Here is a 12,391-nt window from a genome sequence, read left to right as displayed (position 1 = left end):
CCTGTAAGTGGCTTAGCTCCCATTCCCCACGTCCTTATGGTTGCACCAGACATTTGCTTGGTTCACAGTTGTAATTCCTGGTTTTCACTGGTTTGTCCCACAAAGCAGAACCCTGAATCATGTTTCCCTGGTTCTTTCGACAAAATAAAACCGGGATTCAAGTTCTTGCTAGCTCTTCTGATAAACCAAGATCCTGGATCTTTGGATCCAAGATTGGACCTTGCGCTGGTATTTCGACAAAACAAAACCATGGATCTTTGTTCCGACTAGTTCCTTCGACAAAGCCATATCCTGGATCCTGGAAATTCTCACACAGCGTACCCTTACAAAGCTCTGTTCTCGCACCACATGAAATTCACACACCATCGGGCAAGTCAAACGGTATGTCCTGATGGCACCACTGCAACCAACATAGCATTACTCTTAGTTGAAGACCTTTGCCTCTGGACGACCCAGGTATTTCTGCTTAAGTGAAAAAGCTAAAGAGAATGTTTGACATTTGAAGATATGGAAGCAAGCATCATACATGATGGCATAAGCTCGCTTGTAACCACTGGTCAACTTTGAAGTGAAAAACTGCTCTGGAAAACATTATTTCTGTTTTGGGCGAATACATTCGGTAATATCTCACTCATTGCGTGATCGTACTTTGCATAACATTGATTTAGAGTCAATTGACGGCCGTATAATTCTGGAAATCGTGCTCGCAAACGTCAGATATAAACGACTCGATTATGATATTTTCCTTGGCTTGATCGCCGCGTTGCCAATGGCATGGCATGATTTGAATGACTATTTTGTCGTCATGGGTGCCTGGGTGAACTTAAAGTAGCCTGCACGATATAGTCTGTGCATGTTCGCGGACGTGTGGCTCAGAAACTATACGGACTTAGGTCTTAGGAAAGGCAGGACCGGGAATTACATCGAATGATATTCAAGATGGCCGGTTCAGCTCAAAACGTAACACAAAAAGGGAGCACACCCTTTAAGGGCCACATAACACATGCATGCGAAACAGTCCACATGTACTGATATGCCCACTACAGCCAATAAGGTTTTACTGTTAGTTAAAGATTGTTGCCTGACGCATGAGTACATGGCACCTGAAGCTACGTGCTGATCACTGCCGGACAGTAGGGGTATCTGTTATGAAGGGTGCAGTAATCAACTACATTAGGATCTGGCAATATCCAAATATATTTCAAGGTAATAAAAACACTGCTGTTATCTCAGTTTTTCAACCATCAGGGTCTCCCTAAAATGCTGTCAAACCTCCAGCTAACAAGAGTTGCAAAAGGTTTTTTCCTGGTAAATGCACTGTATTTTCCGGCTGACGGGATGTGGCGAATGGGCCTGACTTTTTAAACATGAAATATTTACCTTCTCAAGGTAGGGCCGATGTTGATTGAGCGGCCAATGTTTGCTATGCACTTACGGAAAAGAAACAGGAAAGGAAAAGATCCAGACCCGAAACTCTAGAACTTCCATTGCCCATGCTGTCAAATGTAAACAAAAAGTGAATAGCTATGTGTTATCTGTCTATGTTGTGTTCATGTTCTTCTCGCTTTCAAATTTGCACTTTCCCGTCAAATGATGTCCTTGCCGTTAAGCAAATAAGGATGTGTCCATGCTCGCATTTTAAAAGCAATCAGCTCACTGCGTCAGAGCCCCAGGCTTGTAACAGATGATATGAGTGAGATGTTGGCTAGAAATCTTCCATGCGACATGTAATACATGAACGGCCTCTGTAGCATTAGAAGTTGTATAAGAACTGTTGTGTGCGATCTGCTGTATTAGAAGCTGTATTGCCTAGCCGTGCATCCATTGGAAAGCAACGTTGCGTAGAAGTCATAACGTGACAGTTATCTGGTTCTGCCGGTGGAAGCATTTGTATTAGGAACATTGACCGTACACAGTCACAAACCAGTAGCCGGCGGATTATTTCACGAGGATGTTGAAAGCCCAGAACTAAAACCCGGTATGGTTCTGAAGGCTGTGGATGAGAATTACGCCGGAATCAAAGCCGTGGTCGAGTTTAGTGCATGGTGACATCCCCCGAGACTAACGTCAGGCCGGAAAAACGGGCGCCATCGGAGGACAGGGCCGCCTGCTGGATTATCTATGTGCGTTTCTAGAATGATAATTATATCCGTTTGTTGTCCTAAAAGCACTTTTTCAGCCCAAGTAATCTACATGCGCATGCAAGTTGCAACGTGACATGTGCAGATCAAAATCATGCACCTGTTATGCATCTACCCCGCACATTTCTTTTTCATAAGTTCGCATTAGTCCCAGTGTTGATAGTCCGTCCTATGATGTCGTTAGTGATCGTAAAAGGTGGCCGATACGTGGTGTTCTCCATCACTTTGTGACGCCTCTGCAAACTGTCCATCACCGCATGACGCATTCGGTTTCCAACAACCATCGTTGACGGGCCCGACATTTACTGCTTAACACTGAGCGAGTGAAAATGGCTGCCATGCTCGCTAAGTCTGTCGCCATTTGCCTCGTTTTAGGCATCTTGAGCAGCCCAAAGACAGTTCAAGGTAAGCAGCTCCGTGAATGTAACTTACGCGCTTTGGAATCAACATATCATTTTTTATATGTGCCATGAATTTTGACCACGCGGCGCATTTGACGTGTACACCAGCTGCTCTCTTGCCAGGCAGGCATGAGGTCGCTGTTCACGCTCCAGGTGAAGGCGTTTACGCACTTAATGGTCATTCGGACATTATACTGATTTTTCGGCCGAAACATCAGTGCTCAGTTCTGCTAAGATATTACAATGTATCCTCCCGACCCACCTGACTCATTATCGGTGAGCTACCCGCTTTTCTTCCTAGAATATGTCTGAGATGTTATTCTCTTCAGCACGCACCCGTGAGAGGACAGGGCGCGACATTAGGCTAAGCACTACCGCAGTGTTTTAGATCACAGCTTCAAGCTACAGTGGTGACGAAACAAACAGTATAGCGTCGTATGCTTTGACCACAGTGTTACTATGCCGTTTGTTCAATGTACTTTCACGATGTTTAAAACTGATAATTTTTCGGTTTTCAGCTAACAAAAAATTTAAATCGGCTTATTTGCTTGCTACGGCTTCCACTTTGTCCGAGACAACACGGGCTATATTTCTTGTTCACCCTCAATCTGCCAGAATTCAGCCGTTCCGGTAGCTCACTTGATTGGACCGTCTGTGCTCCGACCTACCCCATCCGGCGCTCTTATCCTCGCTCTTAATTTATCATGAATCCCCGCGACGCTCCGCCTGTCCGAGACAGGTTGTCTGCGCCAGCCACGAGGGGGCCGAGAGGCCCGCTGGAGCGGGACCCTCTTTCAGGTTGGGTTATTTTAGTTCAGTGACACTGCTCACAGAAAATATTCAGTGATCACTCCTTGCCGTAAATGCATAGTGATCATTTCAACCCAGTTGTAGTGGAAGCGAGGCTTGTGGTATAAGAGAAGTAAATAGATTATTTTTATTTGACTGTTCCACATTTAAACATATTGAGTCAAACATAATTTACTACTTGGTAGTTTACATTAATAAACTACCAAGAACGCTTCTTTTTGCCCAGAATTATTTATGCAATTAATAGTTAACCCTGATATAACCATTGTGGTGCAACGACATTCTTGCTGTTGATAGTCCTTCGACATTGTTAAATCAGTTGTTACCAGTTATTCATAAATTATAAGCTGCTGTGTCATAGGCTTGACAAAGAATAGTCAATCAATGTGGTACACTGTGTAATGTCATGGGCCAACAGCTTCATTTTGGCACCCCCTCAGTGCCGTACTGCGGCATGACATAATGAACAACCATATGGTTTTTCTACTGCAATCCATGCTGCTTTCATAACAAATTCCATCACGAAAAGATGGGTTAAGCGGGAACTGTTGTATCGGCTTCCCATCTGACATACGACTGACCAAAAACACATGATGCAATATAGAAATCGCTTTCAGCAAAGCAGACAAACAATACGTGGCATCACTTGCTCACCCTGTTTCGAGAATCCACAAAACGCAGGTGAGAAAGATGCAAACACATTTTCCACTTCCACAGTCATGCAACATGCTGCAGCCATCAGGCTGCTTGTTAAGCAATAACAGGAAAATTTTACATGTGGTGAGGTGACGCTGCAAACATGCTAACCTTGCACAAGGCCGGAGACACGACAAATCCATGTAGTTATGGTTGGATGGGCAAAATGCAAAGAAATGATGAAGCTGCCAGCGCACACAAGGCTCACGATACGAATTATATTAAGTGCTATTCAAGACACCAACAGCAATACTTTTCCACACTTTCTCAGCACCCAGCATCTCACGCAAGTTGCAGTGCCTACGTCATTGATGAATCACGAGCAATGCTCGCCTGCATACGAAATTTGCCACGACAGTACAGTGTGCAGCAGTGGTAATACAGCTCTACATTTTCGGAATTCTTTAGGGAAAGACAATTTTGCAAAGCCATATAATGTGAGCCTACATTAAGCATGTCCATTACTGAGCTGCACGCACCAACCCCTACTGCCAAAATGAATTGCTAATATAATCATATGCAATGGATTAATCGCATGCTGTAATACCTCAATGGGTTCAAAATGTTGGCAAGATCATAGTGAAGTACCAGCTTGCCTTTGTACACCCCTGTAACATAGGTGCTAGTGTTTCTCTTAGTTTGCGGGCTATCCTTTGTTATGTTCAAACACAAACATGAAGGTAGAGGCAGGTAACAACATATCACATTTTATTTTGAGTCAGTAGCCCTGAAGAATACCAAACAATGCTCTCTCTCAGAAGTACAAACCTCGCACGCACACTTCACATCACATCAATATCAATACAAGCCACTGGCACACGCCACCAGTTATCATACACATTTCAAGCCCCCGATTCACGCTCTTTTGTCAAAGAAGTCCATAAAAATCAAATATGTCCGTCCCGGCGGCTCAGTTGGTTAGAGCGCCTCCTTTCCAATCCACCCACCCGTGGCGGGGTGGTTTCGAGTCGCTTAAGGGCGTTCGCTATTTGCCCATGACAGGTATGGCCTGCGGCCGGTGGCAGCGGTCGCGCTGAAGGCCAGTTGACGTCAGAGTGCATGACGGACCGTGCCAAGCATTGCGGCACGTTGAGCTTTCGCCACCAAATTCTGCCGTTGACATGGAATTGCGCGATCGGGTGGTAGGGGTCAGGGCTCACACAACAAGCACTGCTTAGCGTTAGGTCTGATCCCAGAAATCCATCCATTCAAAGGGTTCGGATACAATTACAAAAAAGAAAAAAGTGTGATATCACGCTTACACAGCTCGCGGGACTATCAAATTGCAGGTTTTCTTGCAATTTTTGCACATATTTTCAGTCATAACACCGCATTTCACCGTCATATCCATTCAAAACAAAGTCCCAATTGGTGTTTATGGCAATGCGGCTCAAGACGTACCTGTAGAACACAAATTTTTGTTCAAAATTAGAGTTGTACAATACGTGTGAAATGTCTAGTGAAATATATACCTAAAATTACTGTGAGTTTCCCTAATTTCATAATGCCTGGCTAACCCATAAACCCGTGCAAGGTTCAATCCTCCCGTAGACAACGCGCCGACCGGTCTGTCTGTAAGAAATACGGCAGAAGAAGAGAAAAAAAGCGCCAGCAAGGGAACAAGACAGATTTGCCGTCGCTTCTTCTGTTTTTATCACTTTCGAAGGAGTGCCCGTCATTTAAGTGCTGTACTTTTTTGCAGGCAGTGGTGTTCTTTTTTATAATGTTGACCTGTGGCCTAGAAATAAGGAGAACTGACCCGTTCACGACGAGTGCCGTACAACCTGCAAGTGCCCAAGCTTACGTTCGCGACAAGCATTCAGCAGCGAAATCTTGCTAACAGCCAATCACCTTCCGCGCATTGTATCATACGTGCCGCATCATCGCTTTTCCGAATGTAGCAGCGGCCATGCTCTTTTGACCATAAGTAGAGAACAGCCTACAGTATGAATGCGATCGCATGACGTTTCTATGACGTCACTAATCCCGGGGCAACTTTGAAATAGGCTCCAAATAAACCTTTTCGCACTTTTGCGGGCGTGTAACTCAGGAACCAGAGGGTTTTGGGTCTTAAAAGGGACGTGACCGTAAACTTCATCAAAAGGCCCTCAAGATGGCTATTTCAGTTCAAAACGCCACACAAATGCGGAACATCCCCTTTAACTGGCCGTGGGGGAGTGTGCTCTGCTAGCTAAAATTAAAACGCAAAACCCTTTTAGAAGGAAAACTTCCGGTAAGAGAACAAAATGCATTGGGCGTGTGTTGCGGCGAAGGCCGCTTTCCTCATCCTTTGACTTTGATGGGCCGAGTCACGGCGATCTAGCGCATGACATTACACTGTGGAATATGATTTTTCAGGCTGGAAATCCAAGTGGTGCAGAACGGATGCTCACTGCTCGCGATATGCTCCCTACTGCGGGGAGGGCAAATGTCGCCGTGAGTAGCCTGTTTACGCTAACTTTGTCGTTCTTTGCCGTTTGTTCTGCGAGGTGTGCGTGTTTCGCCAAAGACATCACAAGGACGGCGTTCACCAGATGCCGTCTTTGCAATGCGTCAACCATTGTTAATGCACACGCTTCCTCCACCAGTTACCGATGCAATAGACCAAAGAGACACGACATGCGCTGTGCTCACCTAATTACCTTATTGCTATGCTGTATTACATGTTTGTAAAAGTTGATCTGTGATGTTTCAGCGGTGACAAAATTCTGCAGATCGGACGAAAAGGGTGTGGCTGCGTGTAACGCATGCCACTGCGAGGGCCATCACTGGAGCTGTACGGAAATTGGCTGCGCGAAAAATTGTAAGATCGTTCATTTGTTAAGGATTTGTACGCTTGTATATATATATATATATATATATATATATATATATATATATATATATCTCTCTCTCTCTCTCTCTCTCTCTCTCTCTCTCTCTCTCTCTCTCTCTCTCTCTCTCTCTCTCTCTCTCTCTCTCTCTCTCTCTCTCTCTCTCTATACACATATATACCACTGCGTACCGGTGGGAATACCGAACATTCGGCACACATCCATGACACCTTTTTAAAACTTGATCATACGCATGTTGACGGTGCATTTAGGGTGCCATACATGTCACACGTGTAACAGGTGACACTTCTCACAGTTTATGAATGCTTCACCGTTCGCACAAACGTTGCAACGTAATAGAAGAATAAAAGAAGTATCATTAGGACGTGCGCGCAGAATTTCTGAACATCGGTATTTCTAGTCTTTGCATTTTACTGTTAGCGTGGAACGACATTTTTTTGTAATGCATTTGGCTGCATGCGGCATAATGCATTGTCAATATCATTATCGCCATTATAATCATTGGTACATTATGAGAAGTTCGCGTTTCAATTAAAATATCCGTAATGACAGTGTCATCATGTGGAATTGTCATAAACATATCAGCACACAAGATATGTGACCCAGGCCAAAACTAAGAACACTGATCATTTTAGTTGGTTGACTCTTTTCGCCGTCATAACCCGGCATAAAGCCAGTATATTAGCAATGGTTCTCTTGCCTCCATGCTCACTACAGCACATCTGTGTTTGCAGTCAACCATGATGGAGCAGTACCGTGTCGGCTGGCAAGGGACCTGTCGGGATGCCGCCATTGATCCTCATTACCGCTTCGGCAACTACAACTGGAATTGCAAGACAACAGCCAAAGCTTTCGGAAGCAACTTCAAAATCGTTCATGCGCTCTCTTATTTTCGAGGACTATGAGCACAAAATGCAATATACCCTGGGGAACGCGTGCACCAAGGGCCATTGAACAGGATAAAAAGCACTAATACTTTTGATACACTCCAAAAGTTGTGTTAACGATCTGGTCTAAGCGGTTAGGTGCAAACATCTGCGAGGACTCTGAACATGGTTTGATTTGATGGTCACAAGTACAGTTTTTTGATATTGCTGTATGGTATTCACTGTTTTTTTTTCGCACAGAACACCAACGGATCTCTGCAATGGAATACAAACTTTGCTGCATGCATTATTTTTCATGTTTCATCGAAAATATACTGGCAAGAAGTTGCGATGTACTGTTTAATTTCAGGTCATCACCACCGCCATCGTCATCGTCATCTATCCTGCTATCGTCATCGCCATCTCCATCGTCATCGCCATCGCTATCACCATCGTATCATCGTCGTTATCGTAACCATCATCATCATCACAACTACCACTATCATCGCCATCATCGCCATCATAAGCAATACTATGCATGAACAACATGGTCTCACCACTGCTGTAGCGATCAGTACAAACCACGACCGCTATAGGTAAACACTATGACCATATTCGTCACCATTATTCATCATCACCTCCACCATCACACGCTTAGAACCACACGTGCATGCACAAGAGCCTTCGCTGACGATTGTAGGAAGCGCGAACGCTTGAATCAGGACGCCGATCGAAGAAGATTGCAGGGCTTATCAATCAACAAGAAAGCAGCTTTAACAGTTTTAATGGGTTGCTGATTTTGTGGGAACTTGGAGCACAAAAATGCAATATGGCATGCGGAAACGTACGTACCAAGGACTGAGCAGGACAGAGCGACTTTTGATGCGCACTGAAATTTGACGTAATGATCTGAATTAAGACGTTCGGCTCTAGCACCTGTCTGTGAAAGCCATGCTTTTTAAAGCCGATAGTGCGTTTTTGGGCAGTTATCTCTCGAGCGATAGAAATAAAACATTGCTGTATTTATAATCGCTTTTTGAATGTATCTGAAAAATACAAAGCCAAACGACGATCACACATTGTTTCATTTCGGAAAATCATCGCCATCGTCGTTGTCAGCTTCATCATTATCGTCATCTTAATCGTCATCGTCATCGCCATCGTCATCATCATCGTCGTCGTCATCATCATTGTCATTGTCATTGTCATTGTCATTGCCATTGTCAGCGTCATAGTCATCGTCACCATCACCACCACCGCGGCCACCACCACCACCACCAACACGTTGTTGCAAGTCCCCACACCCGACGTTCTAGAACACAAGTGTAAAAAAGGAGTTAGTCTCGTATGCCATCTACAGCCCTTCCCATTTGGCAGTGACTTTTAAGAATGAGCTTTCATGTAGCACCAGACAGGGGCGCAGCCAAAGTTTGCGATGAAGGTGCTACCAGGATTTGCAGCGATGGTGGGGGCTGTTTATCTTTTACCAGCGAGTCACAGACGTTAACAGGTATAGTACCTGGCGTATCAATGAGTCATCAGAGTTGGTTTGCCCTGGTGCCTTTGAGGGTTGTTTCAGCTCCGTGTCGCGCATGTTCACCCGGCTATCCTGTAGTCTTGCGGCTTGGACTACGGCTGTTTGACTCTACATGTCCCTGCCTACGGTAACGTTATGAGATGTATGAAAAGCAAAATGGTGTTCCTGATCACTAGATTTAGAACCATACTCACAGGTGCCATGATTGAAAAAACTGCGCCTCTGAACCTGACGGTGGGGCCCTATAGCCCCATGGACCCTCCCCGCCCCCTCACCAGACACATATGAAACCAATTGTATATGTGTGAAAAGCATTACGCAAAATCTGCATGGCATGCGACACAATTTACAGGGTGGAAAACCTATGGAGACTTTCCATCCTACAAACGCTACCGCAGGCAGGACATGCCAAGGTTAACAGCCTTAGCCAAGCCGCGAGACTACAGGATAGCCGAGTGAACATGCACGACATGGAGCTGAAACAACCGTTGAAAACACCAGGGCAAACCAACTTTGATTACCCATTGGTACGGCAGTTACTGTTAACGTCTGTGACTCGCTGGTAAAAGATAAACAGCCCCCACCATCGCTGCAAATCATGGTAGCACCCCATCGCAAACTTAAGCTGCGCCCCTGTCTGATACCACCTGAAAGCTCATTCTTAAGAGACACTGCCAAATGGGAAGTGCTGTAGATGACATACGAGACTAACTCCTTTTTTGCACTTGTGTTCTAGAACGTCGGGTGTGGGGACTTGCAACAGGGTGTTAGTGGTGGTGGTGCTGGCGGCGGTGGTGGTGATGGTGACGATGACGTTGACCCTGGCAATGACAATGACAGTGACAATGACAATGACAATGACAATGATGATGACGACGGCGATGATGATGGCGATAGCGATGACGATGACGGTGAAGATAACGATAATAATAAAGGTGGGAATGACGATGGCGATGATTTTCCGAAATGGAACAATGTGTGATATTCGTTTAGCTTTTTGTATTTTTCAGATACAACCAAAAAAGCGATCATAAAGACAGCGATGTTTTATTTCTATCACCCAAAAGATAGCTGTCCAAAAACGCACTATTGCCGGCTAAAAAAAACGTGTTTTTTTTACTGACAAGGCGCGAGCCGAACGTCTTAATTCAGATCATTACCTCAATTTCAGTGCGTCATCAAAGTCGCTCTGTCCTGCTCAGTCCCTTGTACGTACGTTTCCGCATGCCATATTGCATTTTTGTGCTCCAAATTTCCACAAATTCAAGCAACCCTTTAAACTTTTAAAAACTGCTTCCGAGAGTGGCGATTGTTCTTGCAATTCCAGCTAATGCTGCCGAAGCGGTACCGAGGATGATTCGCGGCATCCCATCGCAGTCTCTCGTCAGCCGACGTGGGTACCCGCTCCACGAAAATAAATCACAAACACACAGATCCGCGGTAATAAGCCTCGGTGACAGCAGTGGTCGACACGACCACTGCTGCTGCACTGGCGTTGTGCAATGCTATTACGGTTAAAGAGGTGCCAATGGCTGTTAAATGCTTAGGAGTACTAAGCTGCTTGTCTGCCACGGTTTCAAGCTTGGTCCAAATGTTTCGCACGGTATTAAACCTGCGACAAACCTCCTTAAAGCTTTGTCACTGCGAATTACTTACTTGAGCGTAAATGGCAGATAAAAAGGGCCGTAAATCGATACATGTCACTAAATACATGACGCAAAATGTGATCTCAACCGCAGCAGAACCATTATAACATCACGTGACACCATACCATAAAGGGCTTTATGCACTGTTTAATGACGCCTCTTTATTCGCTGTTGTTTACACTGCAGGGCCCTGGGACTCTGTTACGTATACGAGCTGCGCGATGTCCGAAATGCACCGACTAAAGTGCATGATGATTCGTTTTAAGGGTTGTCATAAAGGATACACAATCCCACTATGCAAATTATCTCGTCAGTAATTGACAGGCAAACACTATATCTATTCATAATATATATATATATATATTATATATATATATATATATATATAGGGTTTGCCTGTCAATTACTAACGAGATAATTTTTATAGTGGGATTGTGTATCCTCTTATGACAACCCTTAAAACGAAATAATCCACGCACTTTATCGGTGCAATTCGGGCCATCGCGCAGCTCGTATTACGTAACAGATGTCCAGGACCCTGGCGAGTGGAAACAACATCGAAATAAAGAGGAAATAAATTAAAAAAAGAAAAAAAAAGAAGAAAGAGAAGAAGAAGAGAGAGAGAGAGAGAGAGAGAGAGAGAGAGAGAGAGAGAGAGAGAGAGAAGAGATAGAGAGATAGAGAGAGAGAGAGATAGATAGAGAGAGATAGAGATAATATATAGAGATACATATATATATATATGTTGCCTCTCTATATATCTCTCTCTATCTCTCTATCTATCTATCTATCTCTTCTATATCTTAATATATATATGCATATCTATATGTATATATACATATATATACACATATATATATATACACATATATATATATATATATACACATATGTATAGGTGTACCAAAAATAGTAAATATACGCATGCACTACCATCCACGGCCAAGTTTTGTACAACCCCAGAGGCCGCTCTATCACCACATTAGTAGCTGTTGCATCGAGCCCTGCCCTGTTCGCCGCATTTGGAGCGCATTGTCGACGCTGAAACATCACCGAACAATCAGTGATCAGGTCGCATAGTGATCATCCCATGACGCCAGTAGATGTGGTCAACCCATGTGCTGATCAGATTATCACAGGATGTGTGTTTTGCCTTGGCCCATTGCATCAGTAACCGTTACATTTAAAGGCATCTGATGAGCGCTGTCCTTGTTTATCAATTAGCGCTGCAATCTTCTCCGATCGGCGTCCTGATTCAAGCGTTCGCGCTTTTACACCGTCAGGGAGGGCTCTTGTGCACGCACGTTTGGTTCTCAGCGTGTGATGGTGGTGATGATAATGACGACGAATATGGTAATAGTGTTTACCTACGGCGGGCGTGGTGGATGTACTAAGTACTACAGCAGTGTTGAGGCATATGGTGGTGATGCATAGTAATGATTATGATGACGGTAGTGGTA

The 12,391-nt window shown here is 44.4% G+C and overlaps 1 long non-coding RNA gene across 1 annotated transcript; it reads left to right on the top strand.

The window, feature by feature from the left end:
• The first annotated feature begins 2,414 nt into the window (after positions 1 to 2,414).
• Positions 2,415 to 7,784, top strand: LOC119096182 (uncharacterized). Its single transcript, XR_005094023.1, has 4 exons — positions 2,415 to 2,546; positions 6,407 to 6,484; positions 6,744 to 6,851; positions 7,617 to 7,784. It is a non-coding gene; the product is annotated as an uncharacterized LOC119096182 (long non-coding RNA).
• The last annotated feature ends 4,607 nt before the right edge of the window (positions 7,785 to 12,391 follow it).

The sequence above is a fragment of the Pollicipes pollicipes genome, unplaced genomic scaffold (genome assembly GCF_011947565.3).
Source record: "Pollicipes pollicipes isolate AB1234 unplaced genomic scaffold, Ppol_2.1 Scaffold_427;HRSCAF=479_pilon_pilon_pilon, whole genome shotgun sequence".
In the NCBI taxonomy this organism is placed as follows: domain Eukaryota; kingdom Metazoa; phylum Arthropoda; class Thecostraca; order Pollicipedomorpha; family Pollicipedidae; genus Pollicipes; species Pollicipes pollicipes.
Note: the sequence above shows the minus strand (reverse complement) of the source record. Positions and strands in the feature narration are given on the sequence as shown.